General features: G+C 32.8%; 1 protein-coding gene across 1 annotated transcript in view; it reads right to left on the bottom strand.

The window, feature by feature from the left end:
* Positions 1-7,268, bottom strand: part of SEMA3A (semaphorin 3A) — a 455,178-nt gene extending 447,910 nt beyond the window's left edge. The window contains exon 1 of the mRNA XM_081286513.1: positions 7,055-7,268. The gene's annotated coding sequence lies outside the window, so the exon portion shown is untranslated. The remainder of the gene's footprint in view (positions 1-7,054) is intronic.
* Positions 7,269-13,980: the final 6,712 nt, after the last annotated feature.

Raw genomic sequence — 13,980 nt, 5'->3', positions numbered from 1 at the left:
TGTGGCCAATAGCTTTGTGAGAGAGCTTGTGGCTACTTAGGAGAGTCCAAAAGACTTTGGAGAAATACACTATCCAAGCCATACTAATAAAAAAAATGGGGCTTTGTCATAATCAAAAATTAAAGTTCAAAATTTCTAAAACAATTTGAAAATTGTCAATACTATTGTGGTTTAAACATCTTTTAATTAATATAGAAGACCTCTGTGTAAGGGTCTTGGTAGTTATAGTCATTATTTAAAGTTACATATTACATAATGTAAATTCTAATAGGCCAAGGTAAAACTGGAAACAACATTCAAAATGCATATTTTTCTTGTTGGTGCAAACAAAAGCTTGTGATGTAATTCTTAAAAGAATTAAAATAAGGCCTGGGGTTGTGGCTCAGTGGTAGAGTGGTCGCCTAGCATATGAGAGGCACTGGGTTTGATCCTCACAACACATAAAAATAAATAAATAAATAAAGGTATTGTGTCCAACTACAACTAAAAAAGATTAAAATTAAACAAAATAAAGTCCATTAAACAAATATTTTTTTTTATGTGACAGTCTTTACTGTGCAAATATATATAATAGAATCTTGCCAAATAAAATTTTTTAAATACATGCAGATAGTTACTTATTCACTTTCAAACACACAGAGAAAGTGTTTACTACATTATTATAACATGGAAGTTATACTTTAAGAATATGAAGTAAAATAAGGTTTGATACAAAAATATATCATTTCCCACTGGTAAAACCATTTTAGTATCTGCATTTACACAAAAGTGCCATAAAAACATGTATTACAAAAGAAATGGCATTACCTGATTTTTCTAGAGTCAAAGTAATGGCAACACTAATGCTTTTAAGGCAGCCCAAGAAACCAGAACTATAATAAAAACAATTTCTATCACAATCTGCATAATGTGGACATCTTGATGTTTGAACACATCTGCTGCTTTCAATATTAGTCATTTGAATGATTTTTACAGGTTTAATATTATTCATTAAGTCAAGAAAATAAAACACACTGCTCATCTATAAAATGGAAGTGACAACTTTACTTTTGCTTATCAATATAATTAAGCTAATGTGATCCCACAAACATAGTAGTTACAGAATTAATGTTTCTTCTCTGTTTTTATCCCCATAGACTTGTTTTTATGTCCTAAAGGAAACAGAACTGTGTGCATATAAATTTCTGTCACCCAAATTTTCATGTTGTATAAGCTAAATATTTTGTTAAGAAAAATTGGTTTTGATAAAATATACTTCCATCATAATTTCAGAAGTGAAAAAGATCAATGTTTCATTATACAGTCTATTTTATGGAGTACTTGAGAGCAAGAATGACAATACAAGTCAATATTTTATGTGAATTTTAAGAAGTTCTTGCCAGAAGTAATAATTTTTATTGTCTTAACCATGTGTCAAAACAATATTGGATATGATTGGGCTTAAAACCAAGCCTAATTCAAGGGTTTAGGATTGTAGAATTACTTTCAGATTGTAAAGATTTAGGTCTTTTGTTTCAACTTTGTTTCCTTTTTTAAGTTATTCAAAATGGGTACAGGGAAGAGACTCATCAAGAAACAGTATTAATCAAATATGAACCCTGCCTAAGTTTATAAAATTAGAAAATGTTTTGAGAAGTGATTCTTTGATCCAAGAAAGAGTTTTTTTTTAAGCTTATATTTTATAAATTCTCAAATTTGTAACAGAAGTAATTTGAAATGTATAATACTAAGGAATAAAACAAAAGTGAAGATGACTGCTAATTAGAAACTCTTTTGAGTTCTGGTTTATACACACCTATGAAAGAGTAATGATAATGTGTACTTCATAATAAAATTAAAGATTCACAGCCATGCTTCAAAATAGGGTACATATTTCAGTGGGTCTAGAATGAAGATAAATATTTAATATTTAGCAATAGTAGAAACCAACACTTTTGAATTTAGGTTGCAGAAATGGCCAAGAGTTCGATTTGTGTAGGTGTACTAGGAGTAAGAGGCCTCTGTATGAAGGGAGGATCATGAGCTTAGTTGAGTGTTGTGAGTGCCCACTGGGGATTTGGAATGTAGGAAAACATAGAATTGAGCAGAGATAACCCCTCCCCAGATCTGAGTGGAACTGTCCACCACAGTGTCTAGGTCTGTAAGGTTCCCAGTTATTTCTTAGGAGCACCAGCCACAAGTGACCAGAGTAAGAACTACTTCTAGATGGGTGCTCTGTGGAAGGCTTGGAATGTGAGGTTAGGGGGAAAGAGAGAGATAGGGTTGGGTAGGGGGAGAGTGAGAGAGACACACAAATAAATATGAAGTAGTTACTGGATAATACAAAAAAGATTTATTAGGAAAAGATTAACTTCATGGAGTTAGCCTGTTGATCTCTTTGACTAATGATAGTGATAGAGGAAGTCTTTGACCACTGTTTTTAAGTAATCATCAATCCTCAAGGTATTTAGAGCTTTCAGATCCTGTCACCATACATTCATTCTTCCAGAATCTTGAGATTAGTTTTTAAAAAATCACTTGTTTTCCTCTCTTTTTTCTTATAAGAGTAGTCTATGGTTTTATAAATGCCAATCACATTTAAATACCTTTATCAAACAGCTTTTACCAAAACCAAAGGAAATATGATAATTAAAGGAACATTTAATTCAACTTACATTTTTTGAGAAAATAAGTTAAGGTGGTTTAGATTTTGAAGTAATTTCCTCATATTCATTTCATTTGCCTTATATAAACCTTCTTACATTTATAAAAGTAAATGGCATTTACTTTAAAAATTTTTTGGTAATATAGACTATTAAAAATAAGATTAAAATCTCTGTAAAGTGAACATTTTGCTTTGAGAGAGAATACACAGACCCATTATGTTAAAGTTATATTATGAAATACAAGGGAATTTTTGTCATAAATATTTTATTTTCAATCTCTTCACAAAGAATCTCAACCATGTCAATAAATGTCTGAATTAGGGAGAAAGTGTTTTAGCAGATAGATCTACCACAGATGCAGGTCCTAGGAAATTCTGTATTTCAAATGAAATCTTGTGAAAATTTGTTTTCCAGGCTATGTGTCTGCATGACTGAATACACACACACACACACAAATATATATATATATATATATATATATATATATATATATACTTATATATATACACACACATATATGTATGCATATATATATATACTTATATATATACACACACATATATATATGCATATATATATACTTATATATATATACACACACATATATATATATGCATATATATATACTTATATATATACACACACATATATATGCATATATATATATATACTTATATATATACACACACATATATATATGCATATATATATATATGTCTACAAATAAATGAAAAATTAATTAGCATTATATCTCTTAGAAAAAAAATGTCCAGGTGTTCCTATTGAATAATGGAAGCCTGAAAATCCTTGAGGGTGTCTGTCAGCTCACTTTCTTCCTTGCAGGTGGGAAGGTGATTAGATAAATCTAAATGAGAGTCTATTGTAATTAGTTTTCTTAGCAAAGCTTTAGCCTAGTTGGAAATAACCCTGAAGAGATAAATTCTTGTCAGACCCAGTACTAACAGGAATGGAAACTTAACAATTGAGGGAGAATAGAAAGACTACCTCTTCTTCCTATTTCTGAGATTTAACTGCAAATCCTTCTTTAACTGTAAGAGACCTCTGGAAAATAGTAGGGTCTACAAGTTCTGCAGGATGATGTAACTGGAAGTAAGAGCAGACTCACTACTACCTGACATTCAACTATTTAAGCTTTGTTCTAGTGGGCATGCTATCAATTTAAGTTTATGAACCCTTTTCCAAATTCACCTAGTCTTGGTAAAGTGGCCAGAGATAAAATCAGCTTTGTACTGTTAGACCAGAGCTCATGCAGACCTCATGGTCAGATGAGGTATCTGCCTTCAGGCAAAGTTAATTTGAACCTAAGCTCCACTACTTATTAGCAGAGATGTGTAACAGGGGCCAAATCCCATAACCACTTTATTTATACTTTTATCAATACATACTTTATTGGACTATGAAGTATATCATGGATAGAAAGCACTGAGGATACTGTCCCCTGTATTTTGTAGGTACCCAATCAATGTTTTTCATTAAAACCCTTTCTGGAAGTTGTCAACTTCCGATGCAGAGCAAAAATGATGCCTTGACTAGAAGAGGACCTGATGATACAGCTGTGGGCATTGGTGAAGTGTGAGGCTATCAAGGGTGCACTGTGCCTGCTATGCAGAGGTGACTACATTGTCTTCTCATTGGGTAGTCTTTGGAAGCTCCATTTGTGAAGTATTGACATTCAAAACTGGGCTGTTCTTTGTCCTAAACTTTCTATCTTGATGGGTAATATTATTCTTTTATTATAAGTGCACATGGACTTTTTACACTTTGTGTTGATTTAGGGTTAAAAAGTTATTTGAAAGAGAATATTGCTTAGGATAAATTGGTATAAACAATGATTTCTAAAAAATTTCCTCTTGGCATATGGAAATTTTCATGTGTAATAAATACAGTGTATTATGTTGTTTGTATTACTTGATTACTCATATTGCAATCTTATTTGAAAACGTGGGTGGATAAAGCCCTGGATCATGAAACAAACACAAAATTGAAAATATAAAAGCTCTTATTTAAGGACCATCTAACTTATGAATTGCCTTATGTTTAGCATACTTATTAGCAAATATAATAGCAGTCAAAAGTCTTTAAAAAAAATCATGGTGGACTTAGCTTTAAGTTTTCCCAGCACAAGTCCTGATTGGAAAGATTTTAACTACCATTATACCTTTTTCCACAAAAACAGATTATAACAAAAACTCCATTATAGTTTCTTGGGCTTCTCAAAGGTTTATAATTCTTTTGTTCATCTCTACTGTGCTAAACTTCTGCAATGAATTTGCCATTAGTGAAAAAGCATTATCTTCATGAGTTACCTGCGTATATCATCAGCACACAGCCAGCATTTAATCATAATAAACTTAGATGAAACACCAAGCCTCTCTTCTGTCACACCACATATACCCTCACAGTGCCCCTAAAGGTTTATTAAATTAACTGAAACTTGAGGAAGGGCTATATAAACTATTTAGATGAAAAGTGAAATTTCCATTTATCATTCTATGCTTTCAATTATTAGCTTGATCAATTTTTTTCACTTTATTATTTTTTCTTTGCTCAACTTCATATACTATTTGATGTTGTTGCTCTTGTATGAAAACAGTCACATGCATTAGAAATGTGCAGTATGGACCGCATGATTTTTATTACACTTTGAAAAGCAGATGAATAAATCAAGGAGAAAGAAATTTAAATGCAGTGCTGAAGTGAGGTCCAGCCTTTGAAACTGGCTTCCTATTAATCACAGGGCTGACCTTTCCATTAAGGGGCACTTGTTGGAGTCATTGACACGGTTACAGCATTCATATGTGTGAACTGTACTCTGTGGTATTCATGTACTGAGGAAAGCATAGTGAAATTAGAATCTCTCCCTGTAGGGGGTAGACATTGACCGCTATTCAATGCCAACAATTGTCGGTTAAAGTATTTCATGAAGAATGACTTTTAAACTGCATTTACTCCACCATCAGTAACGTCAAATGCAATTCTTAAAGAAATATATTTAACTGGCAGTAATTAATTAAACCTCTCATAGCAGCAACTTTATCCAGGCTAAATCATTTTTGAATATACACAAAGGAGTCATCAGAATTCTACCGTCATGGATTTTAAATCATCATTTTCAATGATGTCCATCTATAATAGTTAGAAAACAAAAACAAAACACTGGCCAATGGGGAATTACTTTAACAATGTGATAGTGTTTTGTTTAAGTTTGCCTGTCTCAAGACTCTAAACATGTGTATTGTCTTTTGAGATGACAATGCCATTCAGATCATTTTTCAAGTACATAACAAAAATTTTAAAAATTTCAACTCAAGAGATTACAAATATATATAATGTTGTGGTAAGTCTTATTGCATCCTTTTCCTGAAGGATTAATTTAAGTATCATAACTGGAGTCTTTGTAAGGGCATGCGTTCTATGTGTTTTTTTCATACGCGGAGCATCATCCATTTGAACAGCAAACACATTCTTCTACACTGCCTGACACTCCACCTGAAAGTCCACCGCAGTTAGCTTGTTAACACAATTCAAGATATATGGTGTAGTAGTAAAAAGATTCCCCATAGCCAAGTAAAATTCAGAGTGGAGGGCTCAAGGAACATAGCTCTACTTAGATCAAATCTGAACTTCAAGTTCAAACATAGTTTAATGGTGAATCCAAAGTTGTAAATGCAAAGTAAACACAATGTGAAGGCTGCTTTAAACCAAGCATGAAAGACCAAAAAGTCAAAGTTGAGATTTCCCACATCTGGTTTTAATAGCTCTTCCTAGGCTATTAGACAAATGACCTTTTGTTTTGTTTTGTTTTGTTTTACAAAAAGCATTATCATTGTCATTGATGCTACAATCTATTTCTGCCTTTAGAGTTTTCAGGATCACTTCTTTGGCGAGAGTCAAAGCTGTAGAATGAATTTGTTAAGCCAAAATTACAGGAAAATACCTCACATTAATGTATCAACAATGATGTAACAATATAGTCATGCATAAAAGCCAAAATCCATTTTCAAAAAGGGTTTGAGCTTTGTAAAGATTTTTTTTTCTATTCTCAGAACTGTGACAAAGCACTTGTCACCATCATTTTTGACAGTAATAAAGGATATTTCACCCCGAAATAGCAGTTAATATGCCAGGCTCCGGGCTCGAATTAGCATTATTATTAGCACCACATTTCAGTTTCAAGACCTTCTGAATGAGGAGTCACTCATGGAGTATTTAAGCTGCAGTGACAGTGCCAGGGCACTGTGCAAAATGAAACTGGAGGAAATCCACAGGGTTATGAACACGGTTTTTTTTGCTGGTTCACTTTTGCACAGTCTTTAGAGGATTCCCTGAGAGTAAACACCCTTAATGAATTCCCAAGTAAAAGAAGGAAAGATAAATATTCTACTTACTGAATTTGTTGTCCTTTGTCCATGTGCTGAAGTCAAAGGGCTGTTCTGCAGTTCTTACCTAGCTCCAGGTTGCCCTCCGGATTAGGCATAAACGTGAGCAGCAAGAAGCATGTTGACTTTGTAACTGTACAAGGAGCAGCCCATCACACTGCTGCTAGTGAGCCCGTCAGGACAAAGTGCTAAACTTCAGCAGGAGAGCACAGCATCTATTACCCCTGAGGCTCTACCATTTCACCTACACCTGGGCGGATCTATCAAGCTTCATCTCTATTAGAGCTATTTGACTCTGTGGTTTAGGAGGGAGGAGGAAAAAAAAAAAAAAAGAGGCTTGCCGTTGTCACACTTGTTTCCTATTAAAGAGCCTTACGGTGGATTGAGTAATTGTGTACGAAGGTAGTCTGGCTGGCAGATGTGTGCAGCCCCAGCGGAGCACTAGATTCAAGGCAGATGGGTTGTACCAGGGCGCAAACAACATTGAGAGAGAGAGAGGCGTGATTAAAACAGCAGGCCTCTGTTTTATAGTGCTGGAAGTGGGGTAGCATTAAAGCTCCTGGGAACTAGAGCTCCCCAAATGATATTGCTCTGTATGAAAGAAAACAATAAATTCAATAAAAAAGAAAGATGTTCAAACTACAAAAGTTATAGAGATATTTGTAATATTCAATTTAACTACAAATGAAGGATTAAATGGCACACTCTTCCCCAATACCCTAACTAAACTTAATTAAAACTACTCAATCATGGGTCATAGTGGGTTATTGATAGTGTTAATGTGATGGATTTGAAACAGATCCCTCATTCTGCTACATAAGCCAAGGTTATCTTTTTAATCTGAATTAAATTGCTTTAAGGAGATTTACACTGTTGGGCAGATTGACATCCTGCAATTGGGCTTTTTTTTTTTTTTTTTAATGTGGTTGAAGCCAATTGTTTGAAAAAATGTCCTTATCATTAGTTATTTCTGCATACTCCTAATAGCTCAGGTAACTTGATTCAAGGAAACTTTAGGGCTTTCTATGTCACTATTCTTTCTGACAATAAAATTACATAAAAAAGTCAGAATGAGTATAATTTAATTTCGAAGTCAGAACTGTTTGGTCTATTTCCCTATGCTGTTGAGAGCTCTTCTATGTTCAACAGTGAGCAACTACTAGTATTAATGATAATGATGATGATGATAATTGAACAATTGCTCTGTTGCCAGAAACATGCAAAGAACTTTGAAGACATTATCTCCTTTGATACCTACAAGGACACTGTGAGGTCAATACTACTATTATTACCTTTTCACCTCTTCTTTTTTTTTTTCACACATGAGGGAAAGTGTCCCTGAGAGGTTCCTCCACCCAAGGTCACACATTTGTTATAGGTTGGAAGCAGAATTCAATTCAATCTGTCTCTAAATTCTCACTCTTCCTGAAGTCAGATAGTCTATGCAGAATGATTTTTATCCTGTACAAATAAAATGATTATCATCAAATTCTGTACAGAAAAATATGAAGTTAACTACCCTTTCTTTGGGCAGTTATAAATTAGAATTAGATACTCTAACTTTGTGTGTGCAAGCAAGTCATTGAAATATAGTCCAGTCTACTCACTAATAGAAGTTTCATTAAAAGTAATAAGGACACCATAAGTTAAGAATTGCCTTAGAATACATATATTTAAGATAATTTATTAGAACATTTTCTTTCAATTAAGATCCTTTGAGCAAATGCTCTTTAATAGCTCTACTTGATTTGCAGAAAATGAGTAAAAAGAATAAGATTGAAAATTAATATTATTTTATCTGTTTTTCATGTTTCTATAAGTTGTTCAAAATTCTTTCATTAATTATTTTTTATTTTCCTTTCCATATTTACCTGCGAATAGAGTCATTATTTCTTCCAGTAGAAGCTTATTTTACTCATCAATAAAACTACATTTCAAAGAAAAATTTATTTTGAGTCATCAGAGTAACATTTAATAAACAATCTTTCCAAAGATAAATGAAATAAAAATCTGGTTCCTGAATAATTGCAGTCTTGTAGTTTGTTTATACTAGCATACATGTTTTTAGTCCTTTGAATTTAGACATTTATACTAAGTTATATTAAATAATTAGTAAGCTGTCCTGTTTGTCATTCCATCTGGAAAAAAATATGTTTCAAAGTGAAAGAATTATTTTAAGGAAAGTGTTTAAAGGTGGTAAGTAGAAAGATAAAGCATAGTGAAATGGGATAGAGTATCAAATAAAAGAATCAAAGAATGGGAATAACAGAACCTAAGAAAAAGCAGGGTGGGATTTCAATGTAATCCAAGGGGCCAATGCAATTTTAAGAAGCCTTATATGGCTCACAAACACAGTTTGAGTAAAGCTATGCGATGAGGGGAGGGGCTTTTTTTAAAGTGTCAGGTTATTTTAGATACCATTTGTGTGAGTGTGTGTGTGTATGCACATATATATCTGTGAGTATGTGTGGATATTTATATCCCAAAGATATTACAGGAACATGTTGATACTCAAGACCAAGAAAAAAACACTACCAGAAGAATACAGAATTACCTGTAGAAATATTGTATAGGAGAGCAATTAATTTAATTTTCTTCACTGAATTCTATGTAAATTAGGTTAAAATTTATAACTACCAAAAGTCTGGTATTGGTTTATGCCAAACATCAGCATTTTCAAATTTTAAAATTTTTCATTGGAAAAGTAAACAAAGCTTCCACATTTTCATAGTTTCACATAAAATACCATGAAGATTTTCAAAGAACTTTTTTCTATCTTGGCTGAAAATTGAACTTATTGGAAATATCCCAACAAACAATATCCTGGGGAGTTTCCAGTCTAACTTTTATATCAAAGTTTGGATAAGATTTGGAGAAGCATACAGATTTTATTTTGATTTATTTCTAGTTTTATTCATGACCAATCTTACAAACCTATACTCAAGAGAGTTCTTTTTAACAAACGTTACCTAATTTATGAAGTAATAATACTGGCTGGTTTTGCTTTTTGTTGGAAAAGTCAGACTTTCCCCAACAAATGTTTACTTAGCTTCTAACCCCTGATTTCCAGCCTAGCTCTTATGTCCATTCTTATTCCATTTATACACAATTTTCTACCTATTTTATTGATAATGACTATTGTATTGGTAGCAGTGACTATGAAAATTTTATTAATATGATTACATTAATAACACAATGGAATATTACTTAGCACTAAAAGAGAATAAAATTATGGCATTTACAGGTAAATGAATGGAGTTGGAGGATATCATGCTAAGTGAAGTAAGCCAATCCCAAAAAAACCAAAGGCTGAATGTTCTCTCTGATACGTGGATTCTGATCCATAGTAGGGGAGGACATGGGAAAAATGGAGGAACTTTGATGGGGCAAAGAGGGAACAAGGAGGGGAGAGGGTATGGTGGAATTAGATGGACATCATTACCCTAGGTACATGTAATGACTGCACATATGGTGCAATGTTACATTGGATAAAACCACAGAAATGTAAAGTTGTGCTGCAATTGTGTACAAAAAATCAAAATGCATTCTGCTGTCAAATATACCTAATTAAAGTAAATTGAAAAATAAATTTCAAATGTGATTTATCATTTGTTAAAATATACAAATATTGCTGTTTAATGCAAACACTTAAGATATTACATCATTGTAGCAAAATTGAACTTATTTTTATCTATATGATTTAAGACTTGATTCTTTGTTAAATAGGTGTCTCATCTGGATCAAGAATTTGAAGCCCCCATGGTAAATAACTGGAGTTCCAAACTGCTAATTTCTGAGTTTAAGGAAATGAGAGAACCTCATACTAACCCTAAGGCCAATTTGGCGTTTCTGAAAATGGCACTTTAGTTCTTAAATATAAATTTATTTTATTTATATGAATTTCTTCAAGAAGCATTGCACATTCTTCTGTTTTGTACTCCATGATTTCAACATTGTGTCTCATTCCTTTAAGGATATAAAGCATATAGAGTTCATTATAGCATGGGTTTCACCATCTCCTTTGCATAGATGCATCTTCTTCCCAGTTTATGTGAGTGCAATGATATATAAGACAAAGACAGTACAGAAAATTTTGGTTTTGATAATTCACCAGCTCTAGAAAAATGAGACTGAAGTGTTATTTTTTGTTGCTATTGTTTAACATTCTAAATTTTATCATCCAATGGTCACTAAACATAAAAATTGATGTCCAAAACCATTAATAGCAAATTTGATTTATTATTATATAGATTGTATGGATAAGCTAGCGATAGTATAGTATTGGGTACAATTGGAGTGGAAGAAATATTTCTATGAACAGATCTAAAAAAAATATACAGAGAGAGGTCAGTGACAAATAATCTAGAATTCAATGAATACTTGTGGGCAACTTCTTTCATGAGACCAGGCATAATTTATAGAATTCTATGATACAAAAATATTCCCAACATTTCCAAAATATTTCTCCCTCCATTAGATTTTATATATCCTCCTAAAATATACCCTTCTGGCCAAAGTAAAGAACAATGCTTTCAAAAATTTTATTATAGTAAAAATACTTCTGATCTAAGAGGAGAATGAATATACAGCCAGGAATATTTTTTTTAATTTATTTTTTTTATCCTCCAGATTAGTGTAGGAATTAGCTGATAGTTACTGGAAGTCTGTCTGCTACAGGACATCATTCAAAGGCCAAGTTGTATTGCAGAAGAATTTTCTTAGGGAGTGGAGTAGTTTGGGGTGTCAAGACACTTCTCAGAAGATGATGTACAATCAGTCAACAAATACATGAAAAAAATGTTCATCATTACTAGCAATTAGAGAAATGTAAATCAAAACCACTCTAAGATTTCATCTCACTCCAGTCAGAATGGCAGTTATTACGCATACAAACAACAATAAGTGTCGGCAAGGATGTGGGAAAAAAGGTACACTCATATACTGCTGGTGTGACTGCAAATTGGTGCAGCCAATATGGAAAGCAGTATGGAAATTGCTTGGAAAATTGGGAATGGGACCACCATTTGACCCATATATCCCTCTCCTTGGTCTATACCCAAAGGAATTAAAAACAGCATACTGCAGGGACACAGCCACATCAATGTTTATAGCAGCACAATTCACAATAGCTAAACTGTGGAACCAACCTAGATACCCTTCAATAGATGAATGGATAAAAAAATGTGGCATATATACACAATGGAATATTAACAATAAAAGAATAAAATCATGGCATTTGCAGGACAATAGATGTAGTTAGAGAAGAAAATGCTAAGTGCAGTTAGCCAATCCTAAAAAACCAAATGCCGAATGTTTTCTTTGATATAAGGAGGCCAATTCATAGTGGGATAGGGAGTAGGAGGAGCATAGGAGGAATAGACAAACTCTAGATAGGGCAGAGGGGTTGGAGGGGAAGGGAGGGGATATGGGGTTATTAATGATGGTGGAATGTGATGATCACTATTATCCAAAGTACATGTATAAAGACACGAATTGCTGTGAATATAATATTCTATGTATACAATCAGAGACATGAAAAATTGTGCTCTAGATGTATAATAAGAATTTTAATGCATTCTGCTGTCATATTAAAAAAAAAAAAGGACACAGGAGATATGATTAAAAAGCCTCCGGGTAGGCCAAGGACCTTAAAACCATAAATCCCCCTGAGGAGACCAAGCCAAGTTCAGTTATTCTTAGAAAAAGCTAAGTCAATGTTAGTGCAACATTATGTAAATATTGTGGATGGGTAAACTCAATTTAAATGAAGGAGGTCTTAAAAAATGTTCTGCCAATATTTCCAATTTTTTCCTAAACCAATATTAGGAAATCTGCACATTTATTGGAGTGTACTTATGGGCCAATTACAAACACTAAAAATTTTGAGTGAAAAAATTAGTTTTTACCATTTTTGAAGATTTGTCAGATAATTTTTAATTCAACAAATAGAAAATATTTCTTTCACTGATCTAGATTTCATAGCATTACCTAATATCTGACCTCCACATTTATAAACTAGTTGAAATGAAAATAAATGCACACAATAAATTAAACGAGACTTCATAGTCAGAGAGAATGATACAGACAGTAAATTTAATAAGAAGTCAAAAAAAATGAGAGTTCAGTGTGGGTTACAAGAATTCAGAGGTAGGCAAGGCCATTGTGTGCTTCAGAAATGATGATAAAAACAGTCTTTGTCAAATAGAAGGTTTGAATTGGGGAATCATGAAGAAAGTTTGGAGGGGTTAAGTTGTGTAGAACAAAGACAGTGTTATATTTTCTGGTAAGTGCCTAGAAAGATAAATATGTTTGGGAAAGATTAATTGGAAGGGATTAGAAAAAGGCAAGACTGCCTTTCAAGCTGCTGCAATAACTCAGGAACTGACCTGCATTTCTCATGTGATCATCTCTTTTCCCTCAACCCAGAACTATCCCTGTAGACTGATACATTTTAGTATACCTCAAAATCTCATTTCTGTCCCCATGTTCATGCCATGTGCTTGTGGTTCATTGGAAAGACTAGGATTTAAAAAAAGTCTTGGACCTAATTCCTGATTCCATGCCTTAATAGTAATTTAAATTTTCTGAACCTCAACAATAAAGTGAATTGCTACATCTACTTGTGAAGTTTAAGTGTGATGATATTACTAAACTGAAATTTTATAAAGTTGAATGAATATACAATTGAGGTAATTAATGTCCTACATATCTCCAAATTATAACATCATGAATATATTCAATACAGATGTCAAAAAATTTCAAATCTTTATATATATTCATTATTCTCATAGTATTTATCAAAAATACAGAAAACCAACCTACCAAATTTATTTGCAACTTGACAAAATGGGTTTGGTTAATGATAATGATATAAGAAAACAAAAATAAAATTTACATTCAGAAGAAAATTTCAAAGCTAGAAACCACAAAACTGG

The sequence above is a fragment of the Spermophilus citellus genome (assembly GCF_964194105.1).
Source record: "Spermophilus citellus genome assembly, chromosome: 3".
Classification (NCBI taxonomy): domain Eukaryota; kingdom Metazoa; phylum Chordata; class Mammalia; order Rodentia; family Sciuridae; genus Spermophilus; species Spermophilus citellus.
This window is presented reverse-complemented; position numbering and strand designations above follow the sequence as displayed.